Source organism: Halichoerus grypus, chromosome 15 (assembly GCF_964656455.1).
Source record: "Halichoerus grypus chromosome 15, mHalGry1.hap1.1, whole genome shotgun sequence".
In the NCBI taxonomy this organism is placed as follows: Eukaryota; Metazoa; Chordata; class Mammalia; order Carnivora; family Phocidae; genus Halichoerus; species Halichoerus grypus.
The window spans coordinates 13,836,667-13,853,866 of NC_135726.1; the positions used below are offsets into that span (position 1 = coordinate 13,836,667).

At 39.8% G+C, this 17,200-nt stretch overlaps 1 protein-coding gene across 1 annotated transcript in view; it reads right to left on the minus strand.

Moving 5' to 3' along the window:
• Positions 1 to 16,830, minus strand: part of AP1G1 (adaptor related protein complex 1 subunit gamma 1) — a 75,800-nt gene extending 58,970 nt beyond the window's left edge. Inside the window, exon 1 of the mRNA XM_036068616.2 lies at positions 16,504 to 16,830. The gene's annotated coding sequence lies outside the window, so the exon portion shown is untranslated. The remainder of the gene's footprint in view (positions 1 to 16,503) is intronic.
• Between the last annotated feature and the right edge of the window lie 370 nt (positions 16,831 to 17,200).

Genomic DNA, 17,200 nt, shown 5'->3' on the forward strand with positions numbered 1-17,200 from the left:
GTTGCCAACCACTCTTTAAACAAATATTTGCTGAGCCCTCTCTATGTCAGGCATTGCAATAAATGCTGGTGACTGCCAAGGTCATGATCTCTACCCTTAAGAACTCAAAAGTCCAGTGAGGAAAACAGATTTTGTACAATTCCAGCAATATAAAAAAGCAGCAAGAACTGTTCTGGGGTTTTGGGGGTTTTTTTTGTTGTTGTTGTTTTGTTTTTTTTTTTAAGCAAGAACTGCTTTTGTTGACCAGTGACAGAATAGAAAATTATATTTATGGTAAGCTAAAGTGTGTCACATGGCCAAACTAATTCAATATATTTAGAAAATTTTTCTTTTGCAAAATTAAGTGCCTTCTTGATCAGCCCAACAACTCCAAAATCCCATGTAGAAAGAGATCTACAGCACAGTACCAGCCCACAATTTCTCATCCAAAACTTTTAAGAACAAAACTTAGAATTTTCTGAATTTTAGAAAAGCAATGCAGTGCATATATTACAGGTCGTAACTCGCCTACTATGTCTGGGGCAGCAGTTCCATTACCAAACAATATTTCTGCAGCACCATATATGAATATTCACTCACACCAAATGAAAAAAAAAAAAATACTACATCTTCATGTCTAGTCACATCAGATTTTTTTTTTTTAAAGATTTTATTTATTCATTTGAGAGAGAATGAGATAGAGAGAGAGCATGAGAGGGGGGAGGGTCAGAGGGAGAAGCAGACTCCCTGCTGAGCAGGGAGCCCGATGCGGGACTCGATCCCGGGACTCCAAGATCATGACCTGAGCCGAAGGCAGTCGCTTAACCAACTGAGCCACCCAGGCGCCCGGTCACATCAGATTTTAACACCAAAAGAATTACGAAGAACTTCTGGGGTTTTGTTTAATTTCAGAAACTGATATAAAAGGATTGTGGAGACTTACCCTTATCCAATGACCCTAACCGTTGTTTAAAATGACGACCCTGGAGTGAAATTACCTGATTTTTAGCCCAGCTCTACCACTTATCAGCTGTGTGTCCTGAGCAAATGACTTAACATCCCAGAGCTTCAATGTCCTTATCTATAAAATGGGGAGAGTACCTACCTCAAATGACTGTTACAAGAATTAAATGAGAATACATGTAAAATTCTTAGCACAGTGCCACGCACACAGTATGCACTAAACAAAAGTTGGTCATAATGGTTTGCTATATAAACCATCCTCAAAAAATTAATTCTAAGCAAAAATAAGTTACAAAAAGATACAGTACTAATATTTTATAAAGATTTAAAATGTATAAAAGAACCTATTCTTTAGAGATACAAAAATGCAGTAAGAGAATAAGAACATGCATGTGAAACATAAAGATCAACAAAGTGGCACATCTGGGAGAGGGGAATATGATGAGGAACAGAATAATACACAGGAGGCTTCAGCTATATTGGTGATGCTTTACTTCTGAGACTAGGTAGTGGGTAAATGAATATTTATCATTATTCTCCATATGTTTTATGTCTGAAGTGCTTCATATTAAAAAATTAAATTCAGAGACACCTGGGTGGCTCAGTGGGTTAAGCATATGCCTTTAGCTCAGGTCATGATGCCAGGGTCCTGCATCGGGCTTCTTGTTCAGCAGGGAGCCTGCTTCTCCTTCTGCCTGCCACTCCCCCTGCTTGTGCTCTGATAACAAATAAAATCTTTTAAAAAAATAAAATAAATAAAAGTTAAATTCAAATACATCTAATCTATGCAGTGAATATTGTAGACCTCATAATCTAGAAAACACAACCTACTTGCCCTTATTACAATGTTGAGAATTTCCTTACTTTTCAGGGCACCTGGGTGGCTCAGCTGGTTAAGCGACTGCCTTCAGCTCAGGTCATGATCCTGGAGTCTCAAGATCCAGTCCTGCATCAGGTTCCCTGCTCAGCAGGGAGTCTGCTTCTCCCTCTGACCCTCCCCCCTCTCATGCTCTCTCTCTCTTTCTCTCTCTCAAATAAATAAAATCTTTAAAAAAATAAAATAAAAAAGAATTTCCCTACTTTTCAAGAATTTTTACTTGCCTTTCAAAATTCTCAAAAACCACAAGATTCCTTAAAATACAACAACTTAAACAATCTATTATTAGTAATAATAACAAGCTACCATGTTTTTAAAAATAAAGCATGAATATGGTGTACAGTGATGACTCAGCTAAACAGAACATAGATGAGAACTCAAAACACATGTTTATAACCTCATGCAGCAATACAGACAGCATCACATCAACATACTAAAACATCTACTTTACTCTATTTGCACGCTCCAATTTACAAATTAGAGAACTAGAGGGGATGTAGAGGAGGGTGGGAACCAGGAGACAGAGGCTGTTTTAGGGAAGAACACTGATGGTGGTCAAACTGTCATCTAACAGTAAGGGAAGAAACAACAGTAGCCAGAAATGTAAACAAAACCTATATATAGCAGAAACAAGTATCCAAACAGCACAGTAGCAAGATTAATAAATTCTACAGATTTGTTATACAACACTGTGCCTACAGATAACAATACTGTATTGTGCAACTGAAAATTTGTCAAGAGTAGAAATTGCTTGCATTTTTACCACAATTTTTAAAAGTTTGTGTCCTTTAAATCACAGATTTTTATCCTATAAAGATTTTTAAATGATTAATCAAAGAAAAAGATCAAATCACTGGTAAATCTCAGCCTTTGAGTTCCATAATAATTACCTTATCTTTTGTTTTACAAATCCAAAATTAAAGACTTTATCTTAAACACACACACACACAGAGCATAGCCATCTGAGCCTATTTAGTGTACTAGCAAAAAGCATTCAACTCCCCCTAAAGTCTTAAGATTGTTAAATAACAAAGAGTACCATAATTGGTTTTTATAAGACCCTGATTTATCAAGAAATGGTTCAATAACATCAACATTTAACATTTAATGCAGAGGATAGAAAACCTTAATATAAAATTGTATCCTAACATCAAATTATATCCATTAAATATGTTTATTAGTGCATTTATGTATATAATTTATAATTTAATCCATAATGCATTTATAATCCAATTACAGACATTAAATATTGTTTATACCTCAATAAAGCTGTTTTTTAAAACTAAGATGACAATTACATGAAAAAAAATTATACCTGTGGAATAACCAATTTCTAAAAATTGTATAGTACAGTTCAGATACTGTCTGCTCTTACTAAACTACTTGACCCATTCAAGACTGAGATAGATACGTTAAAGTCTACCACTATAGGGGTGCCTGAGTGGCTTAGTCAGTTAAACGCCTGCCTTCAGCTCTAGTCATGGTCCTGGGATCAAGCCCCACATGGGGCTCCCTGCTCAGCAGGAAGCCTGCTTCTCCCTCTCCCTCTGCCCCTCACCTCATCCCTACTCACAATCTCTCTAAAATAAATTTAAAAAACTTTTTTATTTTTATTTTTTTATTAAGGGATTCCTGAGTGGCTCAGTCAATTATGTGTCTGTCTTCATCTTGGGTCATGATCTCAGTGTCCTGGGATTGAGCCCCGTGCCTGGCTCCCTGCTCAGCTCAGCAGGGATTCTGCTTGTCCCTCTCCCTCTGCCTCTCCCCCCACCCGGCCATGCTCTCTCCCCACCCGGCCATGCTCTCTCCCTCTCCCTAATAAGTACATAAAATCTTAAATAAAAAATTTCATTAAGAAAAATAAAGTCTACCAGTATAATTGTGTTTCTGTCCATTTCTCCTTTTATATCTATTTACATTTAGTATTTCAAGTTGTATTCAATGCCTATGTGTCCATCTGTTTTATATTTACATAGTTGGTACACTGTAAAAATAAAATGTCCTTTTTTGTCCTAAAATACTTCCTAGGGTAGGAACACAGAAAAATCAAAATTCTAACTTGTTAAGATACAGAGACTGCAGATAAATGTATTTATTTCATTAGTGGCTCTTTGATAAATAATGTTGAGGGGTGCCTGGGTGGCTCAGTCAGTTAAGCATTCGACTCTTTTTTTCTTCTTTTTCTTTTTTAAAGATTTTATTTATTTGAGAGAGAAAGAGAGAGACAGCAAGAGAACACAAGCAGGGGGAGCAGCGGAGGGAGAGGGAGAAGCAGGCTCCCCGCCGAGCAGGGAGCCCAATGTGGGGCTCGATCCCAGGACCAGGGGATCATGACCTGAGCCGAAGGCAGACACTTAACCAACTGAGCCACCCAGGTGCCCCTAAGCGTCCGACTCTTGATTTTGACTCAGGTCATGATCTCAGGGTTGTGAGACTGAGCCCTGTGTCGGACTCTGTGCTGAGTGTGAAACCTGCTTGGGATTCTCTGTTTCCCTCTCCTTCTGCCCCTCTCCCCTCACCCCCCGCCCCGGCACACACTCTCTCTCTCAAAAAAAATAAAATAAAAAATGTTGAAAAATAAGGAGAACATAAGCAAGTATGAATTTCATTTCAAATGTTTCTATCCAAAATGTAAACAAAATTAGGTTTTGGAGCTTAAGCTAAATTAATTACTTGATATACCCCAAAAATAACCAAAATTATGAATGCTTACTATAGGAAAGAAACACAAAAGACAAAAAACCAATGACTATGTTCCAATTCTCCTAAAACTTATTCCAAAACGGAGAAAATGGTTATTTTCCAAAATCTCCACAAATCTCTTTGATATCTTAAAAAAGATTTTATTTATTTATTTGAGAGAAAGAGAGAGCACACATGTACGCCTGAGTCAGGGGGTGGGGGCAGAAGGAGAAGGACACAGGGCTTGATCCCAGGATACTGGGGCCATGACCCAAGCCGAAGGCAGACACCCAACCTACTGAGCTACCAGGCACCACACAAATCTCTAATTAATAAAGATTTTCCTCATACTGCAATACTAACCTCAAGCCATGATTAGCTTTTTTTTTTCTTTGAAATGTGTACTTTTCCCACTCAACTATAAGCTCCTAAAGGCCAGATCCTTGTTAGTCTTAATTATCCTTGTATTCCCCTTACCTAAGAGTAGGAACTTGAGAAATACTGTATTTAAATGAATTCTAAATGCTAGAAGAACCTTAGATAAAGAAAATGCACTTGTCCTTTCCAAAACAAAGTAAAGGTGCACTGGCTACTTACCAACAACCATGGGAACGCATCAGGACTCAATGCAGTCCTCTATTCTACCCTGCTCAGTTAACTTACTTTCTACTTCTCAGCTCATACTACCTGGCTGTAACCTCTGAACCACTGACAGCCCAGTTAAGAACATATAACCAAAAAGCTGGGGCTTTCTTCCCCCAAACCTGAAGCTCTGTGAGCTCTAATCTAAAAAAATCCTCGGGGCGACTGAGTGGCTCAGTCGTTAAGCGTCTGCCTTTGGCTCAGGTCATGGTCCCGGGGTCCTGGGGTCCTGGGATCGAGCGCCGCATAGGGCTTCCTGCTCGGCGGGAAGCCTGCCCTCTCCCACTCCCCCTGCTTGTGTTCCTGCTCTTGCTCTCTCTCTCTCTCTGTCAAATAAATAAATAAATAAAATCTTAAAAATAAATAAATAAAACCTAAATTAAAAGCAATTTCTCAATATTAAAATTACCTCCTTTCCTATCCAACACAAAAACTGTACTTAAAGTCTTTCTTGCTAAACAATGAGAAAAGATTCAAGAAATTAGATTTCAATTAACTCTGCCAGTGATTACCCTATAACATCCAGTCACAGATTTAAGTATGGCTAAGAACACTCAAGGGACTTAAGTTAACACTAGGCAAAACCCTCCAAAAGCAGTTACTGTGCTCTCTCACCCACATTCTCCACATGGCCTTCTTTTTTTTTCAAATAATAACAACAGTGCTTTTATTCTTTACAGTATTTACTTATTAATTTTATATATATATATATGAAAGAGGAGGAGATGGACAAGCAGACTCCTTGCTAAGCAGAGTCTGGTGCAGGGCTTGATCTCACAACCCTGAGATCATGACCTGAGCCGAAATTGAGTCAGACGGAGGCTTGACTGAGCCACCCAGGGGCCCCTCTCCACATGGCCATATTTTTAGATTATGCTCCACACAGAAGCCCTATTTCAGATTTTTATTGCATATGATATCTGAATTGCTTTAATGCATTTACAACTTAGAAAACACTATGACCAAAGCAGTAAGAAAGCTTATACCAAACTGATACAGTATTAAGCTTTGATCAGACTTTTACTTTCCAATATCTCTTATAGATACCAACTGTCATTAATCTGACTTAGCTGGGTTCTTTTCACCCTCTTTGTGTTTCTGTGGATTGCTTTGAGTATTCGGGGGTAGGGAGGGGGAAGCAGCGCACATGTATCTCCCCTGTATGAAGAAGTGTGCTTATAGAAGGGAAATGTTTTACAGAGTGAAGAAAAAGGGAGAGCAGTGTTAGTACATCACTGTTTGAATAAGAGAGACTATATCTGGGGATAAGTATATTGGTAGAGGTAAACACCATTGTGGGACAGGGATAGTTCTTTCATGGGGTTTTACCAGGACCTAGAATGATGAAACATTCAAGACCATTCAACTTTACATGCTCTGGCTTCTGCTCATAATGCAACTTTGTAACTATCAATCATCTTTCCAAGTATCTTGTCTCCCAAATTCCTCCACACAAGGAAAGGGCTATTCTTAATTTTGGCTCAGCTCATGACCTCAGGGTCCTGGGATCTAGCCCCGCATCAGGCTCCACACTCAGGAGAGAATTTGCTTGAGAATCCTCTTCTTCCTCTGCCCCTCCTGCCCTCATGTGCTCTCTCTCTAAATAAATCTTTTTTTGAAAAATGCCAAATAAATAATGATAAACACGATTAATATCTAATTTGACACTGGTGAAAAGCAATTTTCTACTCTCAACCCTAATATTAGCAAAAAACGTCCTAAGGAGCCCACAAATATCAAGAATTGTCACCAAATTCTCAAAACAAAAATTTTGTTTTTAAAGCTATGCCCCAAAGGTTATAATAAATGTTAGAGACAGACTATCTCTGCCTTGTATAAATATAGATGCCTTTTTAACTTCTCTATATTTTCTGCTATCTTTTATTTTTTTTTTAAGATTTTATTTATTTATTTGACAGAGAGAGAGATAGCGAGAGAGGGAACACAAGCAGGGGGAGTGGGAGAGGGAGAAGCAGGCTTCCCGCGGAGCAGGGAGCCCGATGCGGGGCTCGATCCCAGGACCCCAGGATCATGACCTGAGGTGAAGGCAGACGCTTAACGACTGAGCCACCCAGGCGCCCCTATTTTCTGCTATCTTTTAAATAATGAACATTTATTTGAGCAATAGATCTTGCTTCGAAAATTCAAAGTAACAAAAATCATAATAATGGATTAGAAAGGAAAACTGTGAACTTTCAAAATAACAAGACAGCATTCATCCTGAAAGGACAGTCACATTTATCTAAAGGCATTTTCTACAGGAGGACATTTGAAAGTTTATTAGAAAGTTACCAGAAAGTGATTTCATACTAAGATAATAAAGTTTTCCTAGCATAGTCTTCATAAATCCAAGTTCTGTTAATTCTGGATACCAAGAAAGGAGGGGAGGGGCATCTGGTCCACAGGAAATTAAAGATCCATTTTTAACCCATGTTTCTGACACCAGTTAGAAATAGAGGGGGAAAGGGCACCTGGGTAGCTCAGTTGGTTAAGTGTCCAACTATTGATTTTGGATCAGGTCATGATCTCAGGGTCGTGAGATTGAGCCCCATGTCAGGCTCTGCAGTGGGCATGGAGTCCGTGTAAGATTCTCTCTCCCTCTCTTAAAAAAAAAAAAAAGAAAGAAAGAAAGAGAGAAAAAAGAAATAGAGGAGGAAAAGTCTACTGACAATAGTATCAAAAACTATAAAATGTCTAGGAACAAATTTAGCAAGAAAGGCATAAGAACTACATGAAGAAGACTATCAAATCTATGAAACCTTTATTGAAGAACCTAAAACTGAAACAGGACCTGAACAAATGGAAATTCATTAAAAGGAAAAATTTAGGTCATTAAAAATGTCAGGCCTCTCGGGCACCTGGGTGGCTCAGTTGGTTAAGCCACTGCCTTCGGCTCAGGTCATGATCCTGGAGTCCCAGGACTGAGTCCTGGATCGAGTCCCGCATCGGGCTCCCTGCTCAGCAGGGAGTCTGCTTCTCCCTCTGACCCTCCCCCTTCTCATGCTCTATCTCATTCTCTCAAATAAATAAAAATCTTTAAAAAAAAAAAAAATCAGGCCTCTCAAAATTAATAAATGAATATGGTGCAATTCCAAACAGTGGGCTTTTGTGAGGTTTACTGAACCCAACAGAATTATTTTCAGTCAACAGATGTAAAAATAAATGTTCAAGAATAGTTAAGAAAATGAAAAAGTACAGTGATAGGAGCTTTTCTTTTTCTTTTTTTTTTTAAGAATAATTTATTTATTTTAGAGAGAGCAAGAGAGAGAGCACGAGTGGGAGGGGTAGAGGGGAGAGAATCTCAAGCAGACTCCACACTGAGCACAGAGCCTGATGTGGGGCTTGATCTCATGACCCTAAGATCATGACCTGAACTGAAACCAAGAGTCCCATGCTTAACCAACTGTGCCACTCAGGTGCTCCAATAGGAGCTTTTCTTAACAGAGTGTAACTTTTCACAAAATTATTACACTCAAAAAAGTAAAATAATAGTAAAGAGAAAAAAAGAACCAGAAATAGAGCAAACATATATGAGAACATAACATATACGATGGCATTTAATTGGGGTGCCTGGGTGGCTCAGTTGGTTAAGTGTCTGCCTTCGGCTCAGGTCATGATCTCAGGGTCCTGGGATCAAGCCCCACGTCAGGCTCCCTGCTCGGTGGGGAGTCTGTCTGTCCCTCTCCTGCTGCCTCTTCCCCTGAGTGCATGCTCTTGCTCTCTCCCTCTCAAATAAATAAAATCTTAAAAAAAAAAAAGATGGCATTTAATTCACTGAGAAAAGGATAGTTTAATCCTCATGTAGTTGGCTCTCTATACAAAGGAAAACCATGTAAGACCCACTGCTTCTTATCCTATAAAAGTTAATTCCAGGGGCGCCTGGGTGGCTCATTCAGTTGGGCGTCTGCCTTCGGCTCAGGTCATGATCCCAGGGTCCTGGGATCCAGCCCTGCACTGGGCTCCCTGCTCAGTGGGGAGCCTGCTTCTCCCTCTCCCTCTGCCTGCCACTCTGTCTACCTGTGCTCTCTCTACCGCTGTCAAACGAGTAAAATCTTTAAAAAAAAAAGTTAATTCCAGATGAATACATGTGTCATACAACAAAGAATTAATATTCCACAAGGTGTTCCTACAAGATAAAAAAAAAAGGAGGAAAAACAACCTAAAAGAAAAATGAACCAAGGACAGGAACAGAAAATTCTCATAAAGGAAATCCAAACAGCAAAAAAACATCAAAAGAGGCTAGCTCCAATAATGGCCAAGAAAATTAAGACAAACTGAAATAGGATTCATCATCCGGCAGACCAGTAAAAATTATTTATTCATCTAATGATGTGATGATATAGAAAACCCACTGCTAGTGGAGGTGGAAATGACAACCTACTTAGAGAATAATCTGGCAATAAAAACATTTAAAGTATATTTCCTTTCACCCAGAAATCCCATCTTGGAGAATCTAGTCTGTACAAATAAAAGTAGCAGCAAATAAGGTGACGTGTACAAGGATGTTTACTGTATCACTGTTTGTATTAACAAAATCTAGAAACAACCTGAATGTCTTTAAGAAAATAACTGAATAGGTGTGCCTGGGTGGCTCAGTAGGTTAAGCGTCGGACTCTTGATTTCAGCTCAGATCATGATCTCAGAGTCTTGGGATCAAGCTCCGCAATGGGCTCTGCACTCAGCTGGGAGCCTGCTTAAGGATTCCCTCCCCCACCCCTCCCCCCCACCCCACTCCCCACACTCTCTAACAATAAATAAATACATTTTACAAAAAAGAACTGAGTAAGTTATGTATGGTACACATTCATGCTATGAGACATAACAGGGATGTTTAAAAAACAAGACTGAATTACATTTTCTAACCAGGATGTGTGAAGAAAAGCTTATTACAGAGTAATATAATAAGTATGATCTCCCTTTTGTAAAAATAAAGAATCCTTATAAATGCACACATTTAGGTTACTATATACAACACTTGACCAAGCATGGAGAGAAATACTGAAGTATACCCATAACCTGGTAAAATAGCTGGGGAATAACAAGAAATTGAGGGAAATTAATAGCTTTAAATATGTTTTTAGATTTTTTTCATTTATTATAATGGACACCTATTATTTTGTAAATTAAAAAGATAGATTTAAAAAAAAACTCTTAGCACTATACAAGTATATCATTCAAACAAGAGAGAAATAGTAACAAATCATTGAACTGCATCAACATATTTCCATTTGGGGGGAAAAGACTGAAGTTCTCAACTTACTATCAGTTCCTTTAGCAAAATGAATTACCTATTAGGTATTCAAAAGAAAGAAGATGGGGAAGAGTGGGTTCCTTTGCTGCCACTTGAAACTTTTGCAAAAGAAAGAGTTTGAGTAAATCACAAAGAGAAAAGAATAATGCCAATTTCAAAATTAAACATCTAAATAATATTTTCAAGGACACAGACACAAGGTTTTGTATATGTTTTCTAAATCTGAAAATAAACTTCACTGACATCAACTTTACAGGTCAAAGTAAATGACCTGCAGTAGCTTCTCATTAACTCAAGACCCTGACTGCTTTTGGCTCTGGCATCAACCAATTACCATATATCCGAGTATCTGAACAATTTTTCCATATTATTTTCATTCATAATACCTATTCCGTGGAGTAGCTACTAAGGGCCAGGCACTGTGCTATGCACTATGGATGTCATAAATGAGGTAGTTCTTGTCCTCTGAAAGCTCAAGGAAAGGTAGACAATTCAAGTATTTTGAAGAAAGTGCTACACCCCTTTGCCTGGGGGTGGAGAGGAAGGAAGAACACCTTCACTAGGTAGAAGGGAGAAAAGAAAAGCATTGTAGGTATAGGCTGAACAAGTACAAAGAAAATGTAAGAACATGGAGTATTCAAGGAACAGAAAAAAAAAAAGTTGTGTGTGTAGGGGTGCCTGGTTGGCTCAGTCCATAGAGCACGCAACTCTTGATCTTGGGGTCGCTGAGTTCAAGCCCCACATTGGGTGTAGAGCTTACTTTTAAAAGTTTAAAAATAGGGGTGCCTGGGTGGCTCAGTCTGTTAAGCCTCTGCCTTTGGTCCAGTCGTGGGCCCAGGGTCCTGGGATCAAGCCCCACATCAGGCTCCCTGTTCTGTGGGGAGCCTGCTTCTCCCTCTCCCTCTGCCTGCAGCTCCCCCGCTTGTGCTCTCGCGCCCTCTCTCTCTCTATCAAATAAATAAATAAAATCTTGGAAAAAAAAGTTTAAAAATAAAGTTCAGTATGTGTAAATAAAAATAACACAACCAAATGCTAGTAAGCTACTTCCCTCATTCTACTCTTTTTTAAAGGGTTCTTTTTTTTTAAGATTTTTATTTATTCATTTGAGACACAGAGATAGAGAGAGAGAGAGCGTGAGCACGAGCAGGGGGAGAGACGGAGAGGGAGAAGCAAGCTCCCAGCTGAGTAAGGAGCCTGATGTGGGGCTCGATCCCAGGACCCCGGGATCATAACCTGAGCTGAAGACAGACGCTTAACGATCTGAGCCACCCAGGCGTCCCTCATTCTACTTTCTTAAATAACCAACACATTTACTAAGTTTTCATCATGGAATGTTTCTAAAGAAAACAAAGCCCAACTTTCACTGGCAGAGACAAACACACATTTTAAAAACCTCACATATCCAGAGTACTATTAGAAAAAGAAGCTCTTCTCACAACAGCTTACCTTCAATAACTTATACCCAAAACCTAGTATCTACAAAAATATTACTTTGACTTAGTTTCTGCATTCATCTCAAACCAATGTTTTCACCATATTTTAAAAGGATCATGTTTTAAAAAATATCAAAAAGTGGGAAGGGAACCAAATCCTTTGTGCAGACTTTAAAAAGAAATTTTAAAAAATTAACTTCCCTTCCTTTTCTTCAGCTTCAAACGGAATAATTTCCCAATAGTGAGGTTTAGTAAATAGCTTCACTAAAATCAGCTGTAAAAACACTAATGGAACTCCTTTTGAGTTGTACAACTCTATGACCATTTACTAAAGTTAGATCTTTTAACGCAATAGTGTACATCATCTATTCTGTATCAGTCTCATTTTTAACCCAAAGGTTTGTGAGGGGAGTGCAAATATTTTACAATCCCAAGGATCTAAGATCATGTCTTTCTCATATTTGCTCTTCCCAAAAATCCGTAACATTAACCTCAAGGCCAAACAAGCTGAGAAGCCCAGGATGCTCAGTAAAACACAAGAAAGCTGGAGTGAGCAAAGCAACTGCCTATCAGGTTACACTGTGACTGCTGCACTGTAACAACAGAGAAAGGGAGTCAAAACTGCTTGCCTTTGAGATGTCTTTAGTTATTTATAAAGTACAAAGATCACATATGTTTTCATCACCTTTTAAAAAACTATGATTTTTTCCTTTGAAACCTATTTTTCACTGACAACATTTTTAACTTATTTTCTCTCTCCAATTGTCTGAGTAAGCCAAAAAACAAAACAAAACTTCCAAGTACCTACTGAAAAAGCATTTCTCGTTTCAAACATATTACCTTAAACCTTGCCCTTTTTATACAAAAGTGTTTAATGCTGACTCAACAAGTTTGGCAAGTGTGAGTTTTTTTTTTCCCCACTTCTGGGCCCTTCAAACTTTGACAAGAGATTGTTCTAGTAACCAAATCATGCCAAATTAAGTGTTTTGTGTTACTCCTTCAGTGAAGGGGGAAAAAAAAAAAAAACAAACAACATTACATGTATTTTCAAGACAGAAGAATGTCTTCAAGGATATAAAATTTTTTCTTTTTTTTTTTTTTTTAAGATTTTATTCACTTATTTGACAGAGAGAGAGATAGCAAGAGCAGGAACACAAGCAGGGGGAGCGAGGGAGAGGGAGAAGCGGGCTCCCCGCTCAGCAGGGAGCCCGATGTGGGGCTCGATCCCAGGACGCTGGGATCATGACCTGAGCTGAAGGCAGACGCTTAACCACTGAGCCACCCAGGCGCCCCAAGGATATAAAATTTTCTATACAAAAAGGCAAATGGAAAAATCCTAATACTTTTTGACACAGATACAATTTTAAAAACCTATAAGCCAAGAAATATGAGAGCTTAGATAAATCTATGTTTTCTTAATTTTAAAATTAGTTGTTACTTTAAATCTTATCCTGCATGAAATGAACTGAATAAAAGTAACAAAGGGATGAAGACGTCAAAATCAAGAACTGAAAACAATTCATAAAGCTGAGAATGAATGAACTTTAAGGACCAAAATTAGCTAAACAAGTAGTTGCAGTTTACAGAAAGGTAAAGTAATAGTTTTAGATTCTCAGAAGCTAAGTCTGAGTAAGAGTTTTGAAGTTTTGCTATCAATTAAGTCCTGCTTTAGACACAAAATTTTTAAATCCTCATCAAATGCAAATAAGGGGATTAAGCATTTCGAAAATCTGTTTTGGTATGTAGTTTCCTAATTCATTTTTTTTAATTAAAAATAATCTTTTGGAAAATACTTATTCAACTTTTTCAATACATATAGAGTTTTTATAAATCACAAAAAACTTGGGGGCACCTGGGTGGCTCAGTCAGTTAATCGGCTGCCTTTGGCTCAGGTCATGATCTCAGGGTCCTGAGATAGAGCCCCATATCAGGCTCCCTGCTCTGTGGGGAGTCGGCTTCTCCCTCTCCTGCTGCTGCTCCCCCTGCTTGTGCTCTCTCACTCTCTTTCTCAAATAAATAAATAAAATCTTTAAAAAATAAAAATAAATCACAAAAAACTTGGGGGCGCCTGTGTGGCACAATCAGCTGAGGATCCAACTCTTGGTTTTAGCTCAGGTCGTGATCTCAGGGTGGTGAAATCGAGCCCAAAGAGGGGCTCCACGCTCAGTGCAGAGACTGCTTGAGACTCTCTCTCCCTCTGACCCTCCCACCTGCTCCCAAGCTTTTTCTCCTGTGCACGCTCTCTCATTCTCTCTCTCAAATAAATAAATCACAAAAAACTTAGACTTTTGTTTTTGTACATCACTAATTTCAAGACTACTTTTTAAAATAAATAGGGGTGTGAAACATCAGGTATTGCTGACAATTTTTGTACTTCACAGTTTCACTCTAAAATTCACTATCAAGGGGCACCTGGCTGGTCCAGTTGGTAGACCATTCAACTCCTGATCTCAGGGTTTTGAGTTCGAGCCCCAAGTTAGGGGTAGAGTTCACTGAAAAAAAAAAATAAAATTCACTCTCAAATCTAGAACTGGTAAAAGTGAAACAGATCAAAGAACAAGCAACTGCTCCCAAAAGAAAATGAACTCGTTTCCTAAATAATGTTTCTTTCCAGTATAATCCCACAACCTTAAACATAGTAGACATTCAAGTATGTGATCAACAGTGCACTAAACAGCATTTTGCTTGTAATCTGTAAGGCAAAAGAACACTCTCCAATTAAATGCAAACTACCTAAGAATGAATGACGTTTAACTACCAATACATTATACCACGAAATGAATGGAGTTAAATAACACCTATCTGATAGCTCTTCCAATAACCTTGTTTTAAAAAAGCGTAACTCAGAAATGGAACATTTCAGTAACAACAACAAGGGGATACTTAGTAAATGAGTAAGCATTCCATAGATGTTCAGGGGTTTGATCGTTTCTTTAACCAAAAGAGAAAACTCCCTATCTTGGGAGTAAATACACAAATACTAACATAATTTTGAAAAGCCCCTTTAAAACAAATAACAAGAACACTATTTACAATGAAAACATTCAGTCTCCTACTGAGACATCATATGACCGGTACAGGAATTTATCTACCTGATGATAAGAATAATGCACTTAGACATGGATTAGAAGTATTAAAAGGTTTGATCCAAGTTCAAGTTATAATTTTTTTTCACTTTCCTCTTCATCCCTCTACACCCAGTCCATTAAGTTACAAATTTAAATTTCAGCAGTCACTAGGCTGTAATCTGAAATAAGTTATTTCTCTTTTGCATATTTAAAAACCCAGGCTGAGATGAAACAGAGGTGATTCAATCACACTCGCCTAACTTGAAATGTAGAAAATAATCAGTGAATTACTGTGAAATACTTTTTATTCAAGCATGCTATATTGCAAACATACTTTAACAGCAGCATAAAAGTGGTGAGATTATAGATACCTAGAGAGTCTGTATTTTTAAACCAAAAGTTAAGGTGTTACAGTCTGACAAATATTATGGGGAACAGTGGAAGTGAATATTCAAAATTCAACTAACCCCCCAAAAATCCAACACACGAAGTCAACCTAAGTAGTTTTTAGGATCAGTCAGCAAAGATTATTACCGCACAAAACACCTGCAAGTTAAGATCACTAAGAAATCTTCACTCCTCTCTTCTGTTAACTAATCCCTACAGTAGCCAAAAAAGTTACTTCCCTTTCTGCCGATGTCGGATTAAGATCCTTCCTTCTCAGGCAATTTTCATGTCCAGAGATATATAACACCAAGACAAATACGTTAAGTGTCAACACGCACCAAAAAGCCAAGTGTTCAGCACAGGAAGGGAATTCACAAATGAGAAAACATTTGTTAAGTTAGTTAAAAACTCCCTCCTTCCTAAAAGGATCCTCCCTACCCCTCCCCAAAAGCCATTTAATCAGCTTTACAAACATTTACTGCTGAAGTGTACTCTGAGCGAGTGCTTCATGGATCCCTTCATCAAACCCGAACGGGAAACATAACCAATCGTCCCGACTCTTTCAGACAGTCAAGACGACAGAATTATTAGAAACGGACGTCCGCAAAATCAAGAGTTTGAGAGAGGAGTAAGCAGTGCACTCGCAGGTGAGTTAGGGAGTGGGGGAGGCACCCTGAAAATCGGGAAAGAAGTTGGTTGGAAGGCTAGAGAGAGGCGAGGCCGATGTCCGGTTCTGAGAGGACGGCACTGCAGGGCAGACAGCGATTAACTGAGCAACTGGAAGAGTTAAAGAGAGTTCTACGAAAGACCTGACCCGAGTACAAGACACAAGAACGCTGATATGTGGCTCACAGAAAACAAGCGGGGGTGGGGTGGGACCTGCCCCGCTAACCCCCGGCTCCCTGAATGAGCCCTCAAGAGAGAATCGAAGCCCGAGAAAGTCAATGGGTCCAAAGGAGGCCCGCACCGGCCGGGCAACGCCACAGCACAGAACGCAGCCGCGCGCGGAGCCTCCTGGTCCGAGGCCTCGGGTCGGCCCTCAAGAAGTCGGAGCAGCCCCTGGGGCTCCGGGCCCCTCCTGGACCAGCCTCTGTCCTCTCTTCTCACCCCCCAAAGCCTAGGACCGGACCTGTGGGATTGACAGGAAGCTTCCGGCCGAGCGCTCCCGGCGGCGCGGGGCAAAAGAAGCAATATGTTCTTAGCGCTGCGAGTGACACTCACCGGCCCGAAACCTCGAATGAAACCAGCAGCTCCGGGGGCGGCGGCAGCAGTGGCAGCAGGAACCGAACATCCAAAATGGCGGCTCCCTCGGCCTCACCACCGCTACTGCAGGCGGAAGGATCCTTTTAGGAAGGAGGGAGTTTTTAACTAAGTTCACACAGTATCGCAGAAACTTTGGTCTCTATCTTCCTCTCCTTGTCGATTCCGTGTTCCCTGGCTGCAACTTCTTGTGACCCCCTTCTCCTATTATCCAAGAACTCGGACCCCGCCGAGGACTATTTGCCAAGGAGGAGGTGACTGCTCCTAGCAGAGCGACGCAAAGCGTAGCAAGGTACGGGGCGGTCACTGATGACGTGAGACGCTGCTGCCGAGTCACCGCTGCGAAGAGTCTGAGAGAGAAAGGTCCGGCTGACCCTGGAAGACTCCGAATATTGGTTCCGCTTGCGGGGGAGGAGCAGGCTGGGCTACCAGGAAGCGGCGGGCCACCTGCAGGGGGCGGGGCTATCAAGGTAGCTGAGGAAGTGGGCGAGGCGAGGCAGGTGGGGGCGGGGACCTAATACACAAATATACCCAAACTGTTTTCTATCGTATTTGAGACCTTACCTTTCTCTCTAGGTTAACTTCGGGAACAGGCTCCAAGTGGTCTCGGATTCTAGAGATTAGATTAGAGAATGACACAGAAGAATGGATTCCAAAC